A 12,836-nucleotide genomic window follows, 5' to 3' on the forward strand; every position below is an offset into this window, starting at 1 on the left:
AATCAGGCGTGTAAATTTACCAATAGGTTAGCCGCCCCTATATCATTACCGAAAGGAGTGGAATATGAAGTGGGGCTAGTGGGAGTCATTCTCCCGAAATTATATTACGCTATTAAACCAGGAGACGTTGATTTTACTATTCAATTTAACGCGATCTATAACGAGTCAGATGGGAAACGCATTTATACTTATATTTATAAGTCCATTTCGGGTTTGTTGGGTGGTGATATGAATGTCATGACTAGAGCGTTTAATACGGAAATTATTGAACAATTATCTGAATTTTACGGTGAGCATATTCGCGGAGCTATCCGCAGGGATGGTTTATTCTCATGGAATGATGACACGAAGAGAATGAGCATTCCACATATTGATGCAGGAGCGGCCAAAGTTGATATGATTGATTCAATGACGATTAAACTCAGTGCTACAGCAGCTAATATGTTCGGTTTCAATGAAGTCAGGTATTTAATATACAGTTCGGGTGAGTTGAGACCTCATGGCAGTAGAAATATATTCCATCAATGCGTTGAATACGTTTACCTGTATTCGGGTATCGTTCAACCTACCATCTTGGGTGATAAAATGGTTAATCTCTTAGACTGTTTCACGTTAGGATGTGCCTGTGGTAAAGGTCCGCATAATGCCATTCATAAACCTTTAAATGCCATTGACGTATTGGATTACATTACCATCGATGTCTCGGATCAGAACAGTGAACAAATAATGTTTACTAAAAATGGGTTGTATCAAGCAGTCTACATATAAGACCTAGATAAAATGCTATCACACTTTTCTTATAAATACCATACGTGATATATACCCGTCATAGTATTTAACCAACATGGCTGGTGAACACACCATATATTTGAGCAGTCTCGGCTGTTTAGATACGTATACCAAAAATACACCTTCAAAATTTGCCAATAGATTACCTACACCTATATTATTACCTAATGGGGTTGAATAGGAAGTAGGTTTAGCTTCGATCATGTTCCCGGGGAGTTATTACGCTATAATTATCCAAAGATGATTTATTCACTCTGGTAATTTATTACAGAGCGTCATAAACTGAATAGGCATACATATTTGTATAGACCGAGAATAGCAATGTTAGCGGGGGATATGTAGAGACTTGTGAGAGCCCTTAATAAGGACGTGTATGATTATTTGAAAGTTTATTACGGTGATAATTTCATAAATTATTTTAATAGTAACGGTATATTTCATTGAGATGAAGATATAAGGAGATTTACTATACCACGTATCAAGAGAGAGAAATTGAGAACAGGGGATGTTAAAGTATATTACGTCAAATTTAGTAGAAAGCTGCGAAATTATTAGGTTTTCATATTAATACCGGTTATGAAATATATGGCGGGCGTGAATTGAATGAACACGTTTCCCTTGATTCTCTACCTGATAATTGTGGGTAGATTATATATATGTGTATACGGATATAGTTCAACCGACGATTTTGGCGGGAGACTAGTCAATATATGGACTGTTTTTACTTTAGCAAGTGGTAGAGGAAAAGGAATACATAATACAGTCTACAAATTGTTGAACATGAACATCTTGGATCAGATTTCTATTCTTATCACGGATCAAAATGGACACCTTTTACATTTCACTAAAGACTCGAGTGTTACTTACCTGCTCCGTATAAAACCTAGAGAAAAATTAGATGAATAAGTACGTAGGTATATAATTCGATGTTCACCCTTGGCATTCCTTATTCGTGATTGTAACACCCTCAAGTCAACTAGAACTTGCTTTTCAAGCTCCACTTAAATGTTTGGGAATAGTATAAACAGTAAAATGAGAGTGTTATTCGCGCCTCTTTCAGAGGCGGAATTTTAAAAAACTATTTTTATCAGACCCTTTATTAAGGAGAGGGGCGGGCAGGGTTTGAGGATATTTCCGTTTTCTATCCCGGCCACAGAAGGGGAAGTGGCATTTTTTCAACCATAAGTGGTATTGCACGTAAAGTGCTTCCGTTTTTTATTTAATGCCGCGAAACCTTCAGTTAATGAATTCGGTAGATCTGTGTTATTCTGATATGGTAAACGGCGGTTTACCTTTAAAAGAACCCATAAAACGAAATGGTATAAAGGGCCCTCAAAACTACTGGACAACGAATTTTAAGCGGTACTGGAAGGTGAAGAAGAAGAACGAGACGGAAGAAAACGGCGTGAAAGAAAAAACGATTAGTTGGACGGTCGAGTGTGGTAGGAAAGAAAAAACGTAGGAAGAGGAAGGGCACACGCGTTAAATCTAGGAGTAAATATAATAGGACGTGTACGATCTTTTGTAACTCATTCATCGTTTTGACAGTCGGCGGGTACGCCCACTCGTTCTACCCTTCATCTAAAAAACACAAAATATGGCTAGCGTAGTTCCTAACACACTCCGGAACTGGTAATCAAGTTCCTGTTTAATCGTATATTGCGGGTATATCAGAACTGTTCCCGAATGTTAATAGACGGAGAATTATTGAAACTTCAATTAATTCAAAGGAAAGACTGGATTTTACACCTTGCAATATTTCCATAAATCAAGTTCTATCTGATAAAATATATAGAATTTCGCGTTAATAGGGTGGCAGGTTCTTTCTTAGATTTGTCAAGTAAGTATAGCTTTAGAATTATATATCATAATAGATAGGGACGGCGCGCAATTAGCGGATGGTGTCCCGTGTCTGTCGTTAATGGTATAAGTAATACATTATTTAAATCCGCTTCTGTTTTCTTGAATGAAAAGTTGGTGGAATCCTGTCCGGTATTGAACTATCAATCATATATCAAAATGTTGAAAATGATAAAACCCTCAGCATTACCTACCACCGGTTGGGCGGGATTTTTATACAATATGACTATCATGTAACACACGGGGTAAACTCGGCAATTTACTGCCAATACCTTCGGTCAAACCAGCAGGTGGGAGACAAAAGTTATGGGTGACATTAAAACAAGGGGCGTGCATACATATTTTCCACTTCTTTTAAATATACGACTATAGACATGTATTTACTGGATTCGATTGACTTGAGACTTGGACTCGAATTAGCGAATAATAACTGGGGTATGGGCGCCCACACAGACGGACATTTAAATGTGTTGAATGTAGAAAAGGCTAAATTATGGATCGATAGAGTTACCCCACATTATAACTCTATTTCGGCTTTAAATGAGGCGATAGCAGTTAATCCTATGCAATATATTTGATAAGACTTTATACAAGACATACGTTATTGGGCAAAATGAAAATTTGATTTTAATTGATCAGGCCTTTTAACAGTTTGTATACCTGAAAAATCACATTGGCCATGATTGATATGGAAACATTTTCAGGTGATTATGCGGCCAATAGTCTATCAATCTTTCGATTCAAATAATATACATATTACTGTTAATGGGAATACTGTGTATAATATTCAATGTATTTTCCCTAATACCAACATGCAATTATATCACAAGACGCAGAAAAGTATAGGGGGTGGTGGTGATAATCTGATCACTTATAATAGTTTTAAAATGGTAGAGCTATTTACTGCTTTAATTTTGTGGTGGGAAGATGTTGAAGATTCATGCCAGTGGAAATTTCGGCAAACCTGCGAATATCAATCAGGCTGGGTACGGCTACGCCTAACCCTTGCATTATTTTACTTTTCGGGGATACCAAGGGTATTTTAACGTTGGATGCGGATAGGGTTATTCAGTGTGATGTTAGAGGTTAAATGGAATGGATACAAAGAAATTGAAATAAGTTTAAAAGGTTCACTCGGTGACCGGTTCAAATATTTAGGTGTGTTCGCTTCGGATGAAGTAGGATTATTGTCATTGCCAGAAAATAGAATTAAACCATTTGTTTTTGATATCTAATACATTATCTTGGTCTACTGATATTGATATTGTTGGTCATTGGGTATGTTTTTACGTGGAAAAATCACCTAGAAATATAATCTTCTTTTTTTATAGTTACGGTATAAATCCAAAAGTTTATTCGAATGACTCTTTAGATTTATATATGCGCTTCCCGAATATAGCCTCTATCGACTAATAAAACAAATACAACCCGATAAATCGTACAAGTGCGTCTTTACGTTAGTTTTTTGTTCATTGCATGAGTCACCGAGGTGTGAAAACAGTATTATCCTTAATACAAAATGTATTCTCATTCACTCGTTTGAGAGGTAATGATAAATGGATAACGGGACATTGGAGGTCGGGGTCAAACGTGTTATTACGTACAAGGAATGTCTCCGCATCTTAAACAACTAAGGTAAATGCATATTTTTCTTTGATTTTTAATATTACCCCATTTACAGTCTATTAAGGATATATTCTATATATGTATCATACACCATTAATCACATAACTTTTTTTACTTATTTCAGGATGAGCTGTGAGAATCATTCACCCATGAACGTCGGTGATAACTGCTAAGATGTCTTAGTCGTTTCCTCGTTAAACACTTTTGCGGAATAATTCAGGTTTATCATGCGGATACACGTGGACGTTATATTGGGAGATGTGCTGAGGCGGTCTGACGGCGATTAGTGTATTGAATTTGTATTGTAAACTGTCTTTATGTGGTCAATAAAGCCTTATGAATAGTTATATACGTGTTTTTTACTATGCCCACAATACATTTGAAAGCAGAAACAGGAAAACGAGAAAAAGAGTGCGTGTTTCTATGGAATCAGGAACTGTTATTAAATAAATATATAACATCGGTTTTACATACCTTCACCGGGTTGCTCGTTTCCTTCAGTAGTGGGTGGTGGCGAAGTTGGTCGGGGGTTGCACTGTTGTGGGCTGCCAGTGGGAGTTGTTGCATCTCCTGCTACTTCTTCTTCTTCTCCTGCTTCATGGTCATGACCCGTTTTCACCTTCCTAATAAATGAGTTTGGGGCTCCAACACCATAATAGTACAGTAACTGGTGTCTGACTTGAGTGGCTACTTCGTCGGCTGACAGTTCACTACTAAGAGTTATTTCCCATATCTGAAAGGGAGAAATAATGACTGTTTTCATATGAATATCTATTCCGTTATACAGATGAATCTTATTGTTTTTAATATTTACTATATGTTCAAGTAAATGGAAAGTGTTTTATATGCTACTTACTGAATAGTGACAGAGGGAAATGACGTTCCGGTCAAGAGAAATACTTGTAGGGATGGAGGGTCGGTGTGTTGCACTTACTCTTATACACTTTGGGTAAGGAATAACATCAATTTTCCCTTGTCGGTTGTATTATGGTGTTCAGTTGGGAAGTAATAATCAGGTGTGACATACGGTGCTTTGATGAAGTATTGTATTCCAAAGATGAAGTTCACGCCGTGCGGGACGGTGTTTGGTGCCTGTCTACTCTCTTGGAAATTTTTTGAAATTTTCTTTGTGGTAATCTTACTCAAGATAAGAAGTTTGTTTTAACACTTAAAAACTTGTAGACGAGAAATTCATCTTGTGTCCTTGAAAACAACGTCCATATCTAAGAGGAAAAATATACTGAAAAGTCGTAAATGGGGGACTATTCTATCGGTGTTATTGCCTATTGCTGCGAGTCTGGTAGGAAGTCTTTTTAATTTTGAAAATTAAGGAGTTTTACATTATCCCTGCCATTACCTACGAGAGGCTAATGAATAGAAAAGAAGTTTGTGATGGTGATATTAATAACCTGGAGGGTACTGGCAGTTTGTGTATGCGGCAGCTGTTAGTAGTAGCAGACATGTCCCCCTTACTATCCAAAAACCGCTATGCCAGCTATATCGCTAACGGGACCTCCTCCTCCTCCTATAAAAAGTGAAGGTGCAGTGACTGGAGGGGAGGAGGTAAATGTCACGATTACGTTGAAAACAATTAAAGGGGACATGAGTCGCAAAAAAAGCAATCCTGATTTAACAGACATTATTCCAATATCTTTTAAAGAACCTCAAAAGTCATACGTTACAGCTTTTGTTAAGCACTTACAAGATTCTAACACGGTTGACTGGAATGAGGAGATTTAAACTCATCCACTCGCAGGTTATAATATTTTGTAGATATAGCTCGAGAATTTCAAGGGAATAAAAAAAACCCAGGTTGATAATATTTCCAATGATCACTACTTCATTGAAATGGCTGGGGTTAAAGATGGGTTGTTAAGGAATATAGCCATTAAAAAAACAAATCGAAACGTGGCGAAATATGGTAAAACGGAGGAGGGAGGAGGAGGGAGGGGGAGGGGGAGGGGGTGGGAAGGTGAGGGTGGGACATGCGAAAAACAAGATGGCGAGTGTGGAAGAAAAGAAACATGGTGGATGCATGAGTGGCTTATTAACATTTTAGGACAATGATACCGGAGCTGTTTAATCATGTGATACTGATTTTGATAAAATGGATACAGGCGCATCTTTAATGAGTCATTTGGTGGGTATATGACCTTTGGTGTGAGGAAATGATAAGGCTTGTTTATTCGTGTTAGTGTGAATCATGGCTGGGAGTGAGGGAGGTTTGATGGTTCGTCACAACTAGTTTGTAATCAGTGTTTGAGTGATTAGCAAGGGAGCTCGGGTTTGTGGGGTTTTTCGTAGGTCATTAGCTCTTGAAGGATTGTCACATCAAGACGTGAACTCTCGCCATGGCTTCATCAACCTCCTCGTGCAAGTTAGTTTTCGGGAACTTGTCCAAAAATAAGTTCATGAAGAGGAATACGTGTTTAGTAGTGGCCACTAATTGTGTCACCTGCAGGAATTACGGTGTGGTGGCGGACGTCATTCGAGCTTACCGTATGCCGAGTTGGCAGGTTTTCGATATTCTCGCACTGGTGCATCATATGCCTGTCTTCGTGATTGGGGCATTGAAGGGTCTGCCATTGTGAAAAGACCTGAAAATATCACATTTTGGGAATGCGACGAAGAAGTGATCTACCCACCATAGCCTACCTTATTAACCCAATACGGTATTGGCGCCCCCATTGAAGATATTGAATATGCGCAAAAGAGCGTGGCTTATTCAAAGATGAAGATCACGCCGATCGTTTGGGCAGAGATAGCAAACAGATGAGGTTCAATTACTTTTTTTCTTTGGTCAAGAAATTGAAGGAAGAATTACTTAAAACATCGTATGACTATGTCAAATATGTTATCTTTCCCGCTGGCATAGGTCAAAGCGGGCGGGTTAAACGATTTGGTTGAATCAATATTTACCTGTGTTAGCTACATTCAGTGATGAAATGAACAAAATTGTAAAATATGTTGCATGGATATAATGAAAAAGAATTTATCCCTGTTGGAGGAAAGTTGCGTGGAAGATTTATATATGAAAAACTTGTTAGCTGAATTTAAAAGCTTTGAGGTATTAGATGAAACGTCGTCTTTTGATACACAGTTGGGTGGAAGGCTTGGGGGAAGACGTATGTGGGATATACTAGGCTTGTGATGTGGTCATGTGTTTCGATGAAGTATTTTTTTTGACTGTTTGTACAGTTTTTTTCAGTTGTATGTATTTGTATGGAATAATAATTCATTCCCCTGTATTTAGCATTAGTTATAATATAAAATAACAATTCTGTCTGTCATTTGATTTTTCATTTAACCTTTTTCAAAATTGATATTATACTTATAAATAAACTAAATTGAAATGTGTGCCTTTGTCCTTGGGTATACTTTGGCGTGGGAAGAATGGAGGTTAAGACTGATAAATATATGTCTCATGTGAGTGTGAAGTCAGGTCGTGTGTGTGTGTGTGCGTGATTCATCATCGGATAATGTCATCCCTGTTGGTTATTGGGGGAGATATCAAATTGATAAATATATGTCTCACATGAGGTTGAAATCAACCGCCAAAATATCCTTTTATCATGATACTCTGAGTATCTAAGCAGCTATGTAAATATAAACAAAATGTAACGGCTGAGAGAGAGAGAGAGAGAGAGAGGCTATATTCTGGATGCGCATATATAATATTCCGGTAGAGTTACGTGACGTCACAGGGGTTAGAAAAGTGGAGTCAATTTGGAGTTGGGGTTGAAATGATGGTTTTATTCCCGTAGAGTTACGTGACGTCACAGGTGGCCACGCCCCCACCCCTTTTGGACCTCATGGACGTGCATGAGCTCATCAATAATGTGGAGTCGATTTGGGGTCAAGGGTGGCCACACCCCCTTTTGCACCTCATCTACGTATATGAGCTTATAAGACAAGTGGAGTCGATTTGGGGTCAGGGGGGCCACGCCCCCTTTTGCACGTCATCTGCGTATATGAGCTAATAAGACAAGTGGAGTCCATTTGACGTCACGGGGGGTAGGAAAGTGAAGTCAATTTGGGGTCGGGGGTTGAATGGTGGTTTTATTCCCGTAGAGTTACGTGACATCACAGGGGGGCAGGAAAGTGGAGTCAATTTGGGGTCCTTGGGTTGAAATGGTGGTTTTATTCCCGTAGAGTTACGTGACGTCACGGGGGTAGAAAAGTGGAGTCAATTTGGGGTAGGTGGTGGGGCGGGGGGGGGGGGGGTTGTTGAACTGGTGGTTTTATTCCCGTAGAGTTACGTGACGTCACAGGTGGCCACGCCCCCCCTCCTTTTGGACCTCATGGACGTGCATGAGTTCATCAATAACGTGGAGTCGATTTGGGGTCAAGGGTGGCCACACCCCCTTTTGCACCTCATCTTACGTATATCAGCTATAAGACAAGTGGAGTCGATTTGGGATCAGGGGGCCACGCCCCCTTTTGCACGTCATCTGCGTATATGAGCTGATTAGACAAGTGGAGTCCATTGGGGTCAGGGGTGGCCACGCCCCCCAGAATAGTGGAGTGTATATGGGACCAGGGTGGCCACGCCCCCTTTTGGGGGGCTGCACCGCCCCTTTTGGTGGTTGCCCCGCCCCGTTTTAGGCCTCACGTACGTACATGAGCTTATCAGGAAGGGGGGGGGGAGGGGGTGTTTGATTAGAAAAGTGGAGTCTATATGGGGTCTTTTCCTCTACTTCTATGGATGTAGCGAAGGCCTGTATAGGTTTTTTAAATATGGTGCAATTAAAACACTGAATAAAAGATAGAAATATATGACTTACTGACGAACCAAAGACGACCATTTTCATTCTGCCCAATCGTAATTCGTAGATGAGCTTTAATACTAGTTAACAAGGGGCTTTATCTTGGAACGGCTCTTCGCATTCAGCTAACAGTAAAATGAATTTCTTCCAATTAGAATTCTATGTTCTCCTCTATGCTTAGCCATTATGTACAGTTGCTCAAATTCTCGATGACCCAGAATACGCATGCGTTATCACAAGCAGGCGTTTACTTAATCCTGGTCAAGTTGCATACACAGATTACTTAAAACCTTTAAGAAAATGGTGACTAACGTGCTTTTGATCGTACGTAATATTAAAAAAAATCGCTAACTTCTTACTCAACAAATGTCTTTTCAAATAAATTTATGTATGAAATTAACGTATCAACACTATGCAATTAGATCTCGAGCTGCTACAGAAAACCGGCGCTAAGTGGAACTCTATAATACAAAAATCTCAAAAATTAGGCTATGGTAATATGCATACAGATAATGGTGGTGTTGCTATGATTATTAAGAAGGCAAAGAAAAACAACTGTGCAACTAATCCGATGCCAATATGTGCATTTGTTGGAGTGGAACATTTTTTCATGTTTTACTGATATAATAATGACAGTTATGATGGCATTATCTCTAAATGCAAGTTCCCTCATTCTAATAAAGTGGCCGTTGTTAAACCAGACTAAAAAATACACTTAATAACCAACATTTAAGTTCATACGGGCCTGTTCGAATTTATCTTTTAAATCTAAAATGTTAGAATGTAATTCTTGAACAACTAATTAGTCATCTTACAAGGGTAACTGCTTCACCGGATGGTCAGTCGGCTTATTGACAATTATATTTTACATAAACTGCTGTGTGCTCTGTTGCAATGATCTATGATGAATGATGGATGAAGGCAAATGTGGTATTTTGGTGTTTCTCGATCTCGGGCTGCTTTCATGAGCGTCTCCTTAAAGGTTTACAGTCACCTATTATACTGAGGAAACTTTTAAAACTGTGACACAAATACGTATATTGTGTACGGGTTAGAAGTCACACTCATTCATGTAATACTAAGAAGAGAAGTATTAGGTCCAATTTTATTTTGTTTCTACATACTACTGGATTGTCAAACATACTTCAAGGATATGTGATAAAATTAAAACTATTTGCATATAACACCCAGTTTTATTATATATAAACAACGGGAATCATTCAAAAGAGAAAATAGATTATGTTCTTACCAGTATTAAGGAATGGATGACACTTGACCAGTTGAAAGTAAATGAAAGAGTGAACTGACGTTGGTCGGAAGGAAACCTACTTAAGAAACCTGGCGATTGTCGATAAATCAATGTAGTTCCGGTCACTGACAAAGTATGTGACTTAGGTGTACTATTAGACTACTTACTTTTAAAGTTCCAATAAACAATGGTGTAAGGGTTACTGTCCACCATCTTAAAATATAATTTTGTTATGAAATAGCATTATGAGTGTTCTATAAAAAAAAAAAATGTGATTAACTGGGTCATAAAGAGAGCGGACTATTGCAACTCTTCTCTGCCTAAGACCACAGCTTAAGGAGTCGCAAATATAAAAATAGAGCGGCAAATAAAATAAAAATGGTGCTGTACGGTGGGATAGGGTTCCTCCATTATGTTTGAATTGCAGTGGCTCCTTGTTAAAGCTACAGTAATGTTTAAAATATCTTTCAAGATTCAATAAGCTGGGTGTTGAAAATATTTGAATGACTTGCAACTTATAATACAGCCAGTGGATAGAGTCAGCTCAAGAGTAGGTTACAAATGACCTCAAGTTATTTTGAGCAACATGATAATCGAATTTAGGCTTTTACAACCTTTAAATTTGCCGCGTCAAGACTGTACAATAAGCGTCCACTTGAAATAACAAGGACTAAAAATAACAAATTGTTAAAAAAAATTAAAGACTACTTTTTTCTTATTACTATGAAAGTATGAATTTGACAGGTAATATGGAGTGCACCGTATAGAATAAATATCAGAATATGTCTACATTGACATGTGTATATTACGAGTTGAGCTAGCAAGTCTTAGAACGTCTTCGGCTGAGACTAGAAAAAAAATTATGAATGAACAATAACGCTAACATTTTCAAATCCTGTACTCAAGACATTTTGTTATGGATTTCTAAGAGTGAGCACCATCTATTAATTCTCTCATAGTAAATCAGGTCTGTGACTGTCAACATTGGCATTAAAAGGCCACCCAGCACGCTAGTGGGTGAAATATAAGAGAAATTGTTGAATACGTATGGTTTTTACTTGATAAATGTAATAATTTACTATGTGAACATTACGAATAATGAACTATGGTTTATACTGCTGTTATGCGATATCTTATGAAAGGTGGATGAAAAGTGTCTGCTTTCTCATTTTTCTGACATTCGACAAACTTCTAAGTTCCTATTCTGGTAAGTGGACATTTATCCAAACATTCTTGTTGCCTTAATTTGAGTGTTGAAACCGTAGTTCTTGAAGTCATGCAGAATAAAGTGAAAATCGTCCTTGTTGGCCCAACCTGAGGTACGTTTGTTAAATGAACAGCCAGTAAGTTAAATGTTTTGTTAAAGTTTATTGAATCATGTTAGACTGCTTGAATGCGACGTCAGGTACCTTAGTTCTGTGTCATTTACTAAGGTGGTTACCCATACCTAGAGGCTAACCTAGCCTACTAGGTAACTACCTATACTTTTTTTTTTCATCTGTCCATCCGCCAGTGGTGTTTTTGTATGGTAACACTGCGTCCAGGGCTTTAAATATAGTTACAGTATGTGTAAGTTTTAGGTAAAATAGGTAAAAGGATATCTGGGTGTACATTTGCAACTGAAAAGTGTTTTAATAGGCTAATTTACTGTATGCGAAGTACCTAGTACACCGTTAATATTCGAAATAGGATATTATTATTATTGTTGAATGTAAACTGAATGTAACTATCTAAAGCCCGGGACGCAGTGTTACCATACGGAAACACCACAGGCGGATGGACTGTTGTTGTTGTTGATTAAGCTGGCTTTATGCCAGCACGGGCTCTTGCTCATGAAGCAGCCCGTTGAACGGATGGACAGATGGAAAAAAACAGAGTATAGGTATAGATAGTTAGTAAAAACTTGCCCAGCTAATCTTATTAGAACAATGGTAAATTGGCATTGAATTCTGGAGAGTTTGCCATTCATTGCTGTCATACAGTTTTTTAAACTCAAAATGGTAGCTAAGGTACCTAAGAGGGTAGGTATATCTAGCTAGGTGTCAGGTTTGACTTTAAACCTGTGTTGCATTTTGTATGTGAAAATATAATTTTAATAGGGTAAATGACTGAGAAGCGACAAAGTGGCCACCTCTCTCAGAACGCGGCCACTTCCGGAAAAAGCGTGTGAATTATGTAGTATTCCATTATTTTGCCATTTAAGAGAAAACACTTCGAGAGGAGGATACTAGGGGGAACAACTGACTGGACTAGCTGATCCAGTTTCCGCCATGTGTGGATCCACCCTCCAAAAAAGTACTTTAACACGTCCTGACACCGGAGATGGGCACATTCACAAGTTGTTGGTGGTGAGAGCAAGAGCATGAGACCTCTACTATCCTTTCGAAGTAAGTATTTTCTCCAAAGTTAGAAATTAAGGTCATATTTTAAGATTAAATAGAGGGTAATGAAAAGTCTGGGTCTACGCAGTGCACACATACCTCCATGACGTTTTCAAAATATCTACTTACAACTCTGAATATTTAGAAGATTGAAACCATCTCAAT

At 38.3% G+C, this 12,836-nt stretch overlaps 1 protein-coding gene across 2 annotated transcripts in view; it reads left to right on the forward strand.

Annotated features, from left to right (window-relative positions):
* Positions 1–11,301: 11,301 nt before the first annotated feature.
* The window catches only part of LOC135214742 (intraflagellar transport protein 22 homolog), a 475,747-nt gene continuing 474,212 nt past the window's right edge, over positions 11,302–12,836 (forward strand). The window contains exon 1 of one of the 2 annotated variants that reach the window (XM_064249080.1): positions 11,302–11,497. The gene's annotated coding sequence lies outside the window, so the exon portion shown is untranslated. The remainder of the gene's footprint in view (positions 11,498–12,836) is intronic. The other variant, XM_064249081.1, reaches the window with a different exon arrangement.

The sequence above is a fragment of the Macrobrachium nipponense genome, chromosome 46, assembly GCF_015104395.2.
Source record: "Macrobrachium nipponense isolate FS-2020 chromosome 46, ASM1510439v2, whole genome shotgun sequence".
Classification (NCBI taxonomy): Eukaryota; Metazoa; Arthropoda; class Malacostraca; order Decapoda; family Palaemonidae; genus Macrobrachium; species Macrobrachium nipponense.